The sequence below is a fragment of the Propithecus coquereli genome, unplaced genomic scaffold (assembly GCF_000956105.1).
Source record: "Propithecus coquereli isolate 6110/MARCELLA unplaced genomic scaffold, Pcoq_1.0 Scaffold126, whole genome shotgun sequence".
Lineage (NCBI taxonomy): Eukaryota > Metazoa > Chordata > Mammalia > Primates > Indriidae > Propithecus > Propithecus coquereli.
This window is the reverse complement of record NW_012136747.1, coordinates 3,144,882-3,157,769: the sequence shown is the minus strand read 5'-3', so window position 1 is coordinate 3,157,769 and position 12,888 is coordinate 3,144,882. Positions and strand designations below refer to the sequence as shown.

The following is a 12,888-nucleotide window of genomic DNA, read 5'->3' as shown; positions in this document are numbered from 1 at the left end:
GAAAGATTTAGTACTAATTACATCCTGTGAATTTAGTTAGGTACTTGGGGTTGGAAGAATTCTTGAAGTCTGCTTGCAGTTTAGCAGGGCCTGGGGATTGATATAATCCAAGATCCACTGAACCTTCCCACCCCGTGTGTGAATCCCAAGATCAGTCTGGTTGCTCTGCAAGAAGACAGAGGAGACTGGAGTGGTTCAATTAGTTTTACTGCTGTAGCTATACATGATCAGATGGTAGGGTTTCAATGTAGTTCTGAACATTTCAAAATGATGTTTTGAAGGAATTTGCCATTATTCATACCTTAGAAGGAAAATATTGCTGGTAGATAGGTTCAACTAGATAATGAAAATGTTGATTTTAGAATTAATTTTTTGTTTATCTTGGATATGAGTGCACCTAATACAGAGGTTCACAGCCTTGCAGAAAAAGTAATGAAGCTGTTCTGTTAAAAACTGTATTCAAGAGTACTGGGAAAACTGCCCGGTTTCCCTCATCTGCCTGTCCTCTGTGGTAACTCCTTTTTTTCCTCACTGAATGCTGGCAAATGTCTGAGACCCACTACCAAGCAGGCAAAGGACTGAGTTGGTCAGTGTCTCCTTCTAAACTTGTCTATTAAGAAGATATGTAGAGCCAGGTACAGTGGCTCACACCTTTAATTCCTAGTACTCTGGGAGGCCGAGGTGGGAGGATCGCTTGTGGTCAGGAGTTTGAGTACAGCCTGAGCAAGAATGAGACTTCATCTCTACAAAGAAAAAAAAAAAATAGAAAAATTAGCCGGGTGTGGTGGTGCATGCCTGTAGACCCAGCTGCTTAAGAGGCTGAGGTAGGAGGATGGCGTTTGAGGTTGCAGTGAGCTATGATGACGCCACTGCACTCTAGCCCGGGAAACAAAGCAAGACACTGCCTCAAACAAAAAAAAAAGAAGAAGATATGTAATAATGAGCTACTTTATAAAGTTGGTACAGAATTTGGACTAATGATATATCTAGAGAAGTTGTTTTTTAGCCTAGGCAGAAACTTTAATGTGAATAGGGAACTAAAAATTAGTGTTCCCTTGATAGTCTGCAGTTGACAAAAAGTTAAAGAATCCAGTCATTCTCTGAGGTGCTGAGGGTTAGACATAACCACAGAGCCTTAAGTGCTCCATGAGGACCAGGCCCATCTTGGAAGTTGCAGGTAACTCTTCACCTTTCACCAGTGCCATTGAGTGGAGGTGCATCCACACTGAATTACTGAATTGCTGGGGTCCCATTGGGATTCAGTGCAGCTTATGTTTATTGAGCTCCTATCCAATACCAAATTGAGAGATGTGTAAGACATAGTCTTTTCCATCAAGGAATTCCTGTTGAGTGAAGAAAGCAGGCCTGTGGATATTAACAATGTAGAATGATAAATCTCAGAGGAGGAGCACTTTGTCCAGCCAAGGAGGGTACAGAGAAATTCCAGGAGATAACACCTAAAAGAGAAGTGGAAGGGAATTAGGCAGAGGGCCCTCAGCAGACATCAGTGCCTGTGTCGTGGGCAAGGAAACTACACACGGTCCACAGGAAGTGATGATGGGTCTGAAGAGATCTTGGTAATAGACAGTTATTGACTGAATGTAAGCAGCAATGTACCCAGAGGCCAGATTTGCTTTTGAGAAAGAAAGAGTGCTGGAGCAGCAGTATGTTTAGTAGGGGGACAGGGAGATAAAATATTTCTGATTCTCATCACAGCACAATTCCATCTCAGATTTATTGATTAAAACACTCTAAAGTAAGCCAAAGTAGATAGAGGTGATGACAGGTAAGAGGGGAGTGAGATGTTTTCAGGATTCACTATCTATAGCACCACCTTATCCCGTGCATAATGTGGGGCTGCGGCTATGCTTTACAATCCATAGCTGTGAGGAATGGAACACACTATCTTGGACAGAAGCATTAGGTCGATTGTGAAACCAAGGGGTCGACTTCCGAGTAGTGACAGCTTTCTGACAGCGGCGTAGACATTGATCACAGATAAGCTTCTGCTGGGCTCACTGTTGCTTTAACCACCTTTACACACAGATAGGTCTAACCTTGAGCAGCATGTCCCTTTGGCATTTGTTTATGCCATTGTAAAACGAAGGGACTGGCCATTTCATAAATGGGCATGTATGTGTATATTCACATTATATGAAGATATATTTCATAGAGAGATGTTCCATTATGAAATAAATAAAATTTTCACTGCACTTATTAGCAACTTGCTATGAATTGATTTTGAAGAGGCCATTCCAGCCATTATTGGGGAGTGGATTAGGGAGCAAGAGTAGGGCCAGGGACCAGCTAGGAGTCCTCCATGAATGAGAGATGATGGCAGTGAACACGAAGAATTGTGGGTGGAGCTGAGAAACACGCTTTGAAATGATCAGACTTGCTGACGGGCTGTTGTGAGGGGTCTACGGTCAGGTGAGAAATCCAGGATGAGTGTCAGGGTCTGGGTGGGGAGGGAGGGTGGAGTTAGGGACCTGTTGAATTTGAAGTGATTGGGAGACTTCCAGATAGAGACATCAAAAGGCAATTTGGTGTTTTTTCTGGTAGAATAAACAAAAGTAAAATAAAAAATAATAAGTCAGGCGTGGTGACTCATTAGTCCCAGCACTTTGGGAGGCTAAGAGTTTAACACCAGCCCGGGCAACATAGTGAGACCCCATCTCTACAGAAAAATTAAAAAATTAGGTGGCATGGTGGTACGAGCCTGTAGTCCCAGTTACTCGGGAGGCTGAGGCCGGGGGATCTTGTGAGCCCAGGAGTTCAAGGCTGCAATGAGTTGTGATTGCACCACTGCACACTAACCTGGGCAACAAAGCAAGACTGTCTCAGAGAGAGAGAGAGGGAGAGAAAGTTTAATATAGCTTTTAATGTTTCTTCAGAAAGTGTTCAGTTCACGTTCTTTTTTTTTTTTTTTTTTTTAAACAAGACAAGGTCTCACTCTGTCCCCCAGGCTGGAGCGCAGTGGTGCGATCATAGCTCATTGCTGCCTTGAACTCCCAGGCTCAGGCGATCCTCCCGCCTCAACCTTCCGAGCAACTGGGACTATAGGCGTGCGCCACTGCACCTGGCTTCAGTTCACATTCTTAATAACCACTTGCCTTTTATTGAGCATGTGTTTGGTGCCCTGCCCTGTACTAAGAGTTTTATACCTATTTCATTTAAACTTGGAAAGAACCCTGTAAGGGAGATACTGTTATTGTTCCCAGTGTTGGGTGAGGAAGCTGAGGCCTGCGAGGTTAGGCCGAGGGCCCAGAGATGATAGCAGGTGAGCGGAGTGGCTGGATGTTCCCAGGGTGCCTGCGACGCTGCTTGCCTTGGCATCTTGCTCTGAGCATACAGCTCACTGTGATTTTTCTCTCTTTTCAGGGTTTTGGTTTTTTGCACTGAATGTAACCTAGATTCATCCGCACGGGCTTGTGTTGCCCCAGGATACTGTCAAAGGTAAGTTTTTAAAATGTACATCCACTGTGTGTATGTACTAGCAATGAAATGGGAGAGTCCTCGGATGGCACAGTGGCTCACACCTGTAATCCTAGCACTCTGGGAGGTTGAGGCGGGAGGATCGCTTGAGCTCGGGAGTTCTAGTCCAGCCTGAGCAAGAGTGAGACCCTGTCTCTACCAAAAATAGAAAAATTAGCTGAGGGTGGTGGCACTTGTCTATAGTCCCAACTACTCGGGAAGCTAAAGCAGGTGCTTGAGCCTGCCCAGGAGTGTGAGGTTGCTGTGAGCTACAGTGACGCCACTGCACTGTAGCTGGGGTCACAGAGCGAGACCTGTCTCAAAAAAAAAGGAGGGGGGCGGTTAGAAGGGAATGGGTAAATTCACACCTAATGGGTATGGTGTGAGATGTGTGGGGGTTGGGCACACTTGTAGCTCCGACCTGGGAGTGCAAAGGCAATATATGTAACCAAAGCATTTGTACCCCCGTAATATTCTGAAGTATAATTAATTTAAAAAAAGAAAAAAGAAATGGAAGAGTCCTCATCTTGAAAAGAAGAAAATTATTTTGTGACATTGTTACTCCTTTCCCGAGTTCTTACAGAAGGATGTTTAAAGTGGCCATCACATCTGCCCCTTGCATTCCTGCTGTATGGTAGGTCCCTCAGAAAAGCACTGGTATAGATGGATAGTGACATTTGGTGCCTCATCCTGGAAAGCTAGATCTTAGTTATTAGAAATAGCAATTCCAGGGGTTTTTGTGAGTATATTCATAGCTTCTCTGCCTCTCACCTTTGCTTCAGTTTGTGGTCCACGTTAGCTTTCTAAATGATAGATTTACTCAGGTCACACCTTTGCTTAAACACTTCTTATAGCGCCTAGTAGCTACATATGCGATTCTACAAACCCCTTCAAAATCTAATTCCAGTCACCGTTTCTGGCTTCTTTTTCAGTGAATCCCTATCTGTAAGTGTCAACAGACCACCTTTCTGTTTCCTAGATATGTAGTTTTTTTTTTTTCATGGCTTTGTGCTTTGGTTGATGCTTTTCTCTTTGCTTAGAGTTTCGAAGAGGAGAGAAGAATGCAACTCTCTACTCTTCCTTTTTGTAGTTTGCCTCTTGTCCCCTTCTCCCAGACTCTCTTGACAGAAATTCTTTTTCATCTGTATTCTAAGTGCCCCTGTTGTTATTACAGTAATAAATTAATTATTATTTTACATTAAAATTATTTATTTCTGTCTCCTCTGCTAGTCTATAAACCCTTTGAGACTTCTTAGAAAGGAACTAACTTATTTTTAATGCCTGTGGGCTGCTCCTAGACACCTTGCTAAGAGCTATACATATGTAGTTTAATTTAATCCTTCTAACACCTCTTCCTGCTCAGTTTTATGGATGAAAATACTGAGGATTAGAAGGTGAAGTAACTTGAGCAAGATTACACAGCTAGTAACTGATAAAGAATAATGATTCTGCTCCTTCAAAGCCTCAGCTCATTCTAGTACACCACACTAGCCCAGCACCATCTGGCATGTGCTAGAGGCACAGTAAATGTTTACTGAATTGATATCTGTTGCATTTTAAATAAAAATCACTATAGTTGACTAATTCAGTCATTCTTACATAGAAAGTTATTGAATACCTATTAAATACCAGGTACACAGTTTTAAGTAGACTACGAGTACAGAGATTAACAAGATATAGTGGCTAGTATCAAGGGGTTGACAATCTAATCCCTATCACGTAGAGGCATCTATGTGAGCAAATAAATCCAATAAAGTATTACAGATCCTGTAATAGAATTCAAACAAGATCCACGGGGAGCACTGAGGAAGGAATCCTTACTTCTGCGTGGGGATGGATGAGGAAATATTTTATAAAGCTGAGTCTCAAGTGATGAGGAGGGTGTTCCCTGGTGGCACTGGGGGAGGGAAAGGCAGAGAGAGTTATATGAACAAAAACATGGAAACTTGAAACAATCTGGCATATTGGCAAAGCTGTAAGTAGTTCAGTATGGCTGGAACAAAAGGAACAAAGAGACGAGGCAGTTGTGGCTGGAGAGACAGGTGAGGGCTGGATCCCGGAGGGATTGGAAAATATTAACCTATTTGCCAACTTTCATAGAAGACCTTGCACAGATGCTGTGACATTACTTGTATTTAGTCATTAACATTTGTTGAGTCCTGTCTTGTGTATGCCAAGCACTGTGCCAGGTCAAGACTGTCCGCTGCTTACCATGCATGGCAAACTGGTGACTACTCTGTGGTGCAGTGATGTTCTGAAGCAGAAACCAAACCCTTGTGTTGTCACATCGTCTTATGAGAGCTTTGGCCGTATTTGTTTACTCCTCCAGTTGGTTTTTACATAAATGAGCTTTGCGTTGACTTGTTCATGAGTCTGTTAGCACCAGCACAGAGACCCTTTGTCACTTCCCAAGTGGAATGCTTAGGTGACCATGTGCTTCCGCATTGCCTACTTTATTCTCCTTACATTTTGTCAAAAGGACAGTAAAATTGACTTAGATCCCTAGACACACTATAAGTCATGCCTTCAAACGATAATGTCTTCAAGGCTTTTTCAAGAAACACATTAAAAACTATTAAAGATAATTCCAATAATAACAACAAATGAGAGCAAATAAAATAAAGAACAGAGAAAAATGGTTATCAATGTGATGTAGAGTAAATAGATTATATGGTGTTAATCAGGAAAGATTTTTAGAAATAAAAATTGACTGGAGAATAGAAAGATAGAGATGCGGGTTGGTGAGGGAAGGGATTTCCAGTAGGGCGTGGCCTGGGGGTATACATAGATAGGCATTGGCATGTGTGTGGAAGGAATGGAAGGGTTTGAGGGAAGCGCAGAATAGTGTGTACATTCGAGTAATTAGAAATGAGGTTAGTGCAAAGCTTAGGAAATGAAAGTATGTTATTGGTGCTGTAGTAGTGGGCTACTTGGGAAGATGAGGCTGATGCAGAAAATTGAACTTAATTCTGAGGGGGTAAGTTTAGATGTAAGTTGGGATTGAATGGGACCCAATAAATAATATTCTCTTCCCTTCCAAATTCTGAATCAACAGAGACATGGGACAAGGGAATAAGGCAGGTGGAGATCAAATTTTCACTTCTATTATTAAAAATGTCAACATTGGAGAACTAGCTGAAACCTAAGGGCAAATAGGCTTCCTAAAACTGAGTTCCAGGACTTAACAGGTTTATTCACCCAGCAGCACCAGTCTGGGATTAACTTGCCTCCCAGAGGAGCGGAGGAGCAGAGCGGAACAGGTGCCCCCAAGGGAAAGGGGAGAGGATGGGCCTGGACGGTCTAAGTCCAGGTTCTTCTTCCAGACTTAATTAGATAAGTCACTTCACCACTGACAGCACGAGTCAGGGATATGGTAATGCCAGAAACATTAAATAATTGATATTTTCTCACATGGAAGGAAGCTTAAAGAGTGGGGAAAAAGTTTTCCTCCCCTAACATTCTCCAGCTTTTGTCTGTTAGCACATTGGTTTTAACCAGTAAGTCTGGGTCAGGGGGCTATGCCTATCTCCTTCCTCCCTCCCTTCCTTCCATCTGACCATCTTTCCTCCCTGTATGAGGTATAGTCAGAAACTTCTTCATTTCTGTTTCCCCTTTGAAGCACCTGTATAAGCCTAGCACTGGCAATTTAAACATAGAACTTCACTGATTTTGTAATGCATTTGTGTGTTTGAAATTCAGCTGCTTTGCAGCTTATATGCAGCAAATAATTGTTCTACTTTCTAATGTCTAAAAGGCCTGCAGGAAGAAAGTCTCTTTTCCCTGAAGTGTAATCTTTACCTCAGCCATGCCTGCTTAGGAAAAGCTGCGCTGGCATAATTCAAGGTCAGGCAGCAACCTTCTGTACACTGAAGCCACCCAAGCCTGCTAATGCCCTACTCCCTTTGCTGAGGCCAGCACAGCTGGCATTTGCTTGCTAGGCCAGAGTGGCTAGTGTATGCTGAGGCCACCTGCAGAGCCGACGTTTAAATGAGCTTTCAGTGCCACCACTACCACCACCACCACCCCGCAATCGACTATGGCTTCTTTCTTGATAAGGCTCGCAAAGCCCCCAGCCCTTTACTAAGGCTGTGTGCCTAGTGCTTGAAGCCTTGTCACTATAGAAACAGCCACTTCACTGAAGACAAAGTTGCCATAACTACAGTTACTGCTAAGGTCAAAATACCATGTGGCCTATGATTTATAAATCTCTAATTCAGCCTCAATAGTTAAAAGCTAGTGCACAACTGTAAAAACAACAGTACAAAGCCTAACGTAAGCTTCTACAAGAAAGCACTTTTTCCCCCTTTAAAGTCCAAGGCCTAAAATCCTGGCCTCAACAGAAGCTTCAAAAATTCCACATGTATTTCACTCCCTTGAATTTTACTTTATGTCTGTTTATCAAGATTTTAGTCCCATGCACCAGATGCTGGGGTCTTTGAGACCCAATGAATAAGGACTGTCCTTCCCTTGACTGAGTTCTATACAAATTGAGAAATACGATAAAGAGGAGGGCATTTGGGAGACCAAAATACTGACTCTGTTACTAATAAAGCTGTATTGGAGAATGTGACTTACATCTACAGGCAAGTGAACTTAACACTGAACCTCAGAATTCTCCAGACTTACCTAGTCATGGGTAGTTGTGAGGGTCTTGCATTTATGGGCGCAGGAGCAGAGAAGCATGTTGCCAGCCACTGGGTGTTTTAGTAGCCTTTGTTGGTTTCCCTTAACTCTTCTACCCTAACACATTGGAAAATCGAGGGCTGGAGTAGTAGAGAAGGTAAGACTTAAGTGCCCACTTAACAACAAATGGACAGGATCTTGTTGGGAGATGATGGATTTTAAGAAGTGAGCACAGGGGCAAAAGTCTTGGTTAAAGCCTAAAAGAGGGGGGTAGTAGAGAGGGTGGGGGAGGATAGATGACAGAGGTCAGTATTGGGGGCAGAGAAGAGGGGTCAGTGAGGGGAAAGAGCAGTGACTGTCAGAGAAGGGAGAACTAATTGAGCCAGGCAAGTCAGGCCAGAAAGAGACTTGAGAAAAATAGAAGAGCCAAATAAATAGGAGAATCTAGAAAGGATAAAAGTAAAAAAAGCTAAGTTGGAGGAGAAGTCAGCAAGATGGGAGCAGTGGCCTTTCATAGAGGAACACAACCACTGCCAGCCTTCCTTCCTCTACTGCCCTCCTGTCTCCTGCCAGTGCCTCCCAATAGCTCAGCCCAGTCAGCAGCCAGAAGATGAGAGAGCCCAGTGATGGAGTCCCTTGGGGCACACGGTCAGGTAGAGAAGAACAGAGCGTTGATCTGAAGGGGCAAGGAGACAGTACGCAGCGCTGGACCCAGGACTGTCCATGAGCGTGCGCCCAGGAGCGTGAATGGAGTTCCAAGGTGTCTTTCTGGTTCAGCTATGCCTATAATGCATCATCTATGAAAGGAGTCTCTGTTTCAGTAAAGTAGGAGAACTTAAAGACATTGTGAAGCAATTTGCATATAAAACCTTTCTGGATGTGTTACTGAGTTTTTCAAATGCTATCAACTTAATTTTTATAGAAAGAGCAAATTTTTTTTTTGGCACAACTATCATAAACAGGTGAGGGACAAAATCAACTAGAAAAAGCCTGTTTCGCTTGCTGTGAACATCAGTTGTGTGTTTTACAGTGGGAACAGGCAATGTTGATTAATCTGGGAGTGAGTGAATGGATGTCAGTTGAGAGTTAGCTATCCCGATTTTACATTTCACATCATGTAAATATATATTTGTTCCCAAAAACTCTTGTTAGGTGAGCACAGTAGATCTTTTGATAACCCTTTCAGACAAGAAACCGCTTCCCCAGAAGTGCCTTCTTGGCCTAGGTCTTGTGGCTCATTATAGAGAAGCCTGGACCGGGACAGATCTCCAGGCCCCAGTGCGTACCTAGATTTCTCTTGCACACAGAAAAGCACACACCACCAAGCATCTTTTTACCTTCCATATTTTATAGGTATGAGCCTTCCAAAGTACTTGACAGGTATGTAAATATTCGTACCTGTAGTATAATGGAGATTTGTTTTGTGTCGGTTTGAGTAATTATTCCACAACAATTACGTATTTAATGAATTCATGAAAATGTTGCGTAAGTTTTTAGTAATTTGTTTTTGGCACTTTTTTTTTTTTTTGAGACAGAGTCTCGCTTTGTTGCCTGGGCTAGAGTGAGTGCCGTGGCGTCAGCCTAGCTCACAGCAACCTCAAACTCCTGGGCTCAAGCGATCCTCCTGCCTCAGCCTCCCGAGTAGCTGGGACTACAGGCATGTGCCACCATGCCCGGCTAATTTTTTTATATATATATATTTTTAGTTGTCCAGCTAATTTCTTTCTATTTTTTTAGTAGAGATGGGGTCTCGCTCTTGCTCAGGTTGGTCTCGAGCTCCTGAGCTCAAACGATCCGCCCTCCTCGGCCTCCCAGAGTGCTAGGATTACAGGCGTGAGCCACCGTGCCCAGCGTGTTTTTGGCACATTTTATTTCATAAAATTTTAACAAACTTTTGTTTGGTTTATTTTATTCTCAGAGGAAAAATTATTATTTTTTATTGTCTTGCCTTGTATGTAGTAGCCTAGTCTCATATAAAAATAAATTAACTGATATTTAATTTATTAAGCATATTTTCTTTAAAAAATGGGATCAGCCATTAGAGTGCATCTGAATAATTTCAGTTATAAAAAACCAAGACTGTTGAACATAAATCATAAACCCCAGACACCTGGCCAAGTCCAATAGCCTGAGCCTAACCGAGACAGGGTGACCTGCCGCAGCGAAACAGCTGGTCCGCTGCTTTGCTCGGTGGGCGTCCTTTGTTGCAGGTCGGTGTCTCCTGTAAGAATTTCACTGTCATCACTGCCAAAGCCAAATAAAATAGGAGAAGAAATTTAGAGCTATTAATATTTCAATGCTACAAACCTTTGCTAACTATCTTCCTCCCCCAAGTGGGGGAAGATTTCTTCCCTACCTCTCTCCCTTCCTCTTTCTTACCTAAAATGCCTGTGTGTACACACACAGCTAAGCTACTGAAGGTCATTGCTTCACGGTATCCATGGTCTTAGCGACAGAATTTCGATCTAAACCTTTAAAAAAAAAAAACAAATTTTTGCCCTGAATTTCTTACATGTTTTTTCTCTTCTTACTTCTTTTAGGCAATATTTGTGAGTTTCTGCAGAGTTTTGCACAGTCTGTTCCCATGCAAACCAATGAGGGAGAAGTATCGGAAGAAAGCAGTTCCAAGGTCAGTAAATTACTGAAAGGTACAAACAGTTTGAGTAGAATTGAACAGGAGAGGCTGCAGATGAGTAGAGTGGGTATTTTGTTTTAGGTGAATTTAGAAATTAGATTGATTTCAATTAGAGCCTAACCTAAGATTGAGAATATTTTTTTCTTCTCAATACACTTTTTTAATGTATGTGACAAACTTAGAACTAGTTTTACTGAACTACCGAGAACTTTATGATTCATTTTTAGACTACTGGTACTCTATCTTTTAAATTTTATTATGAAAATTATATACGCTTTTAAAAAATTAAAAGAAATCAGAACTAATAAGATAAAAAGTAAAAGCCTGGTCCTTATTCCTGCTGCACACAGGTGGTCGTTGATAATTTTTAGACATTTTTCTATTATAAATTTTTACACAGTAATTTGTTTGGTTTGGTTTTTCAGTCTAAAGCTGAAGGAATATTATCATCAGACCCTGTATATAAATGGTTATCTGTGTGTTTATCTGCATTTCTGTTTATATCTGGCTCCATGTCCTGAATTTCCCTGGCTCGTTCTCAACATGGTCACATGAGACCCTTAGTATCACCTTTACTTCCCTCTTTCTGCATTCAGAGTTTCTCTAGTTCTTCTCGGAGCTCCTGAGGGTCTCTCACGTTGTCTCCTGAGCAGTCCCCAGCACCCACAGCATTATCTGCCACTCTGGATCCACCAGAAGGGATCCTTTCCTGCCGCCACTGCTGCCAGGACCCTCTGTGGGTAGGCTTATTCCTCCATCAGAGCAAAAGTGGGAAGGTGTCAAGCTGTCACCGAGAACCTCCAGGATATCATGCCAAGTGGAAGAAGCCAGAAACAAAAGGCCACTTGTTGGATGATTCCATTTATATGGCATGTCCAGAATAGATAATTCCATAGAGATGAAGTGCAGATTGGTGGTTTCTGGGGATTGCTGGAGAAGGGGAGTGGCCAATGACTGCTTGATGGGTGTGGGGTTCCATCTGAGCTGATGAAAATGTTTTGGAACTAGACAGAGGCGGGGGTTGCACAACATTGTAAATATAGTCAGCCCTCCATTCCACTGGAATCCATGGATTCAACCAACGGTGGCTCAAAACTATTTACAAAAAAAGCAGTTCCACAAAGTTCCAAAAAGCAGAACTGGAATTTGCCGTATGCCAAGTACTACATTAAATCCATGAAGATGAAGTGATATATAGGCTTTGTTTGTGTTAGGTATTATAAGTAATCTAGAGATGACTTAACGTATATGGGAGGATGTGCATAGGTTATATGCAAATACTAGGCCCTTTGATCTAATGGACTTGAGCATCTGTGGGTTTTAGTATTCATGGGAGTCCTGAAACCAATCCTCCATGGATACTGAGAGACAACTATATACCAAGTGACACTGAATTGTTTACCTTAAAATGGTTAATTTTATGTTATGTGAATTTTGCATTGATAAATTATCAAAATTTTTTAAAAGGAAAAAAATGTCACTGGATTCCCATTATACCAGTCTTTGCTGCCTGTCTCCCTCATGCTGTCATGCACTGAGTTTTAGGGGGGCCACACCTTTCTCAGCAGCTCTGTTGTACTTTGTCAGCCAGGCTTCAGAGAAGCACAGCTTTTGCCCTTGAGTCTGCGAATCCCTGTTGAAAACAGCTCCTTTCGCTTCTTCCTGAGTCCCTCCTGTACAGGACTATGATCTGGTCCCTGGGTGGTGGAGGGATAGACACCAGCCTGTCCTCTTGATTTTTCTTTCCCATCTCACCAGATTTCTTTCTTCTTTTTGTAGCCAAAGGTAAAGCCCTAGACTTTCATCAGACTCATCTAGACCCCGAATCTCATTTAGACGAGTCAGAACCTGTGAGATACATATACACTCTAGGAATCTGCCTCAGACACACACAGAAAAGCATACATACCCAGGACCCCCAGGATACACATGTACCCTAGGATTTCTGAGGTACACATACACTTTCCCCGAGATCCTAATTTATTAATTTATAGTGCAATATAATGTTAAGGAAGATTGGATTTTTGGATCCTCTGGCAAGTACATTTTCTCCCTAGAAAGCTAAATTGTGATTGAAAGATCCCTTGGTGAGCATGTAATTGGACCAATGTAGAATATTTTATTTTGCCATAAACTCAGTTTCTACCTTCTTTTTG

At 42.3% G+C, this 12,888-nt stretch overlaps 1 long non-coding RNA gene across 1 annotated transcript in view; it reads left to right on the top strand.

Moving 5' to 3' along the window:
• Positions 1-12,888, top strand: part of LOC105805239 — a 115,061-nt gene that overhangs the window by 74,356 nt on the left and 27,817 nt on the right. The window contains exons 2-3 of the long non-coding RNA XR_001137198.1: positions 3,382-3,456; positions 10,638-10,726. This is a non-coding gene — a long non-coding RNA (uncharacterized LOC105805239). The remainder of the gene's footprint in view (positions 1-3,381; positions 3,457-10,637; positions 10,727-12,888) is intronic.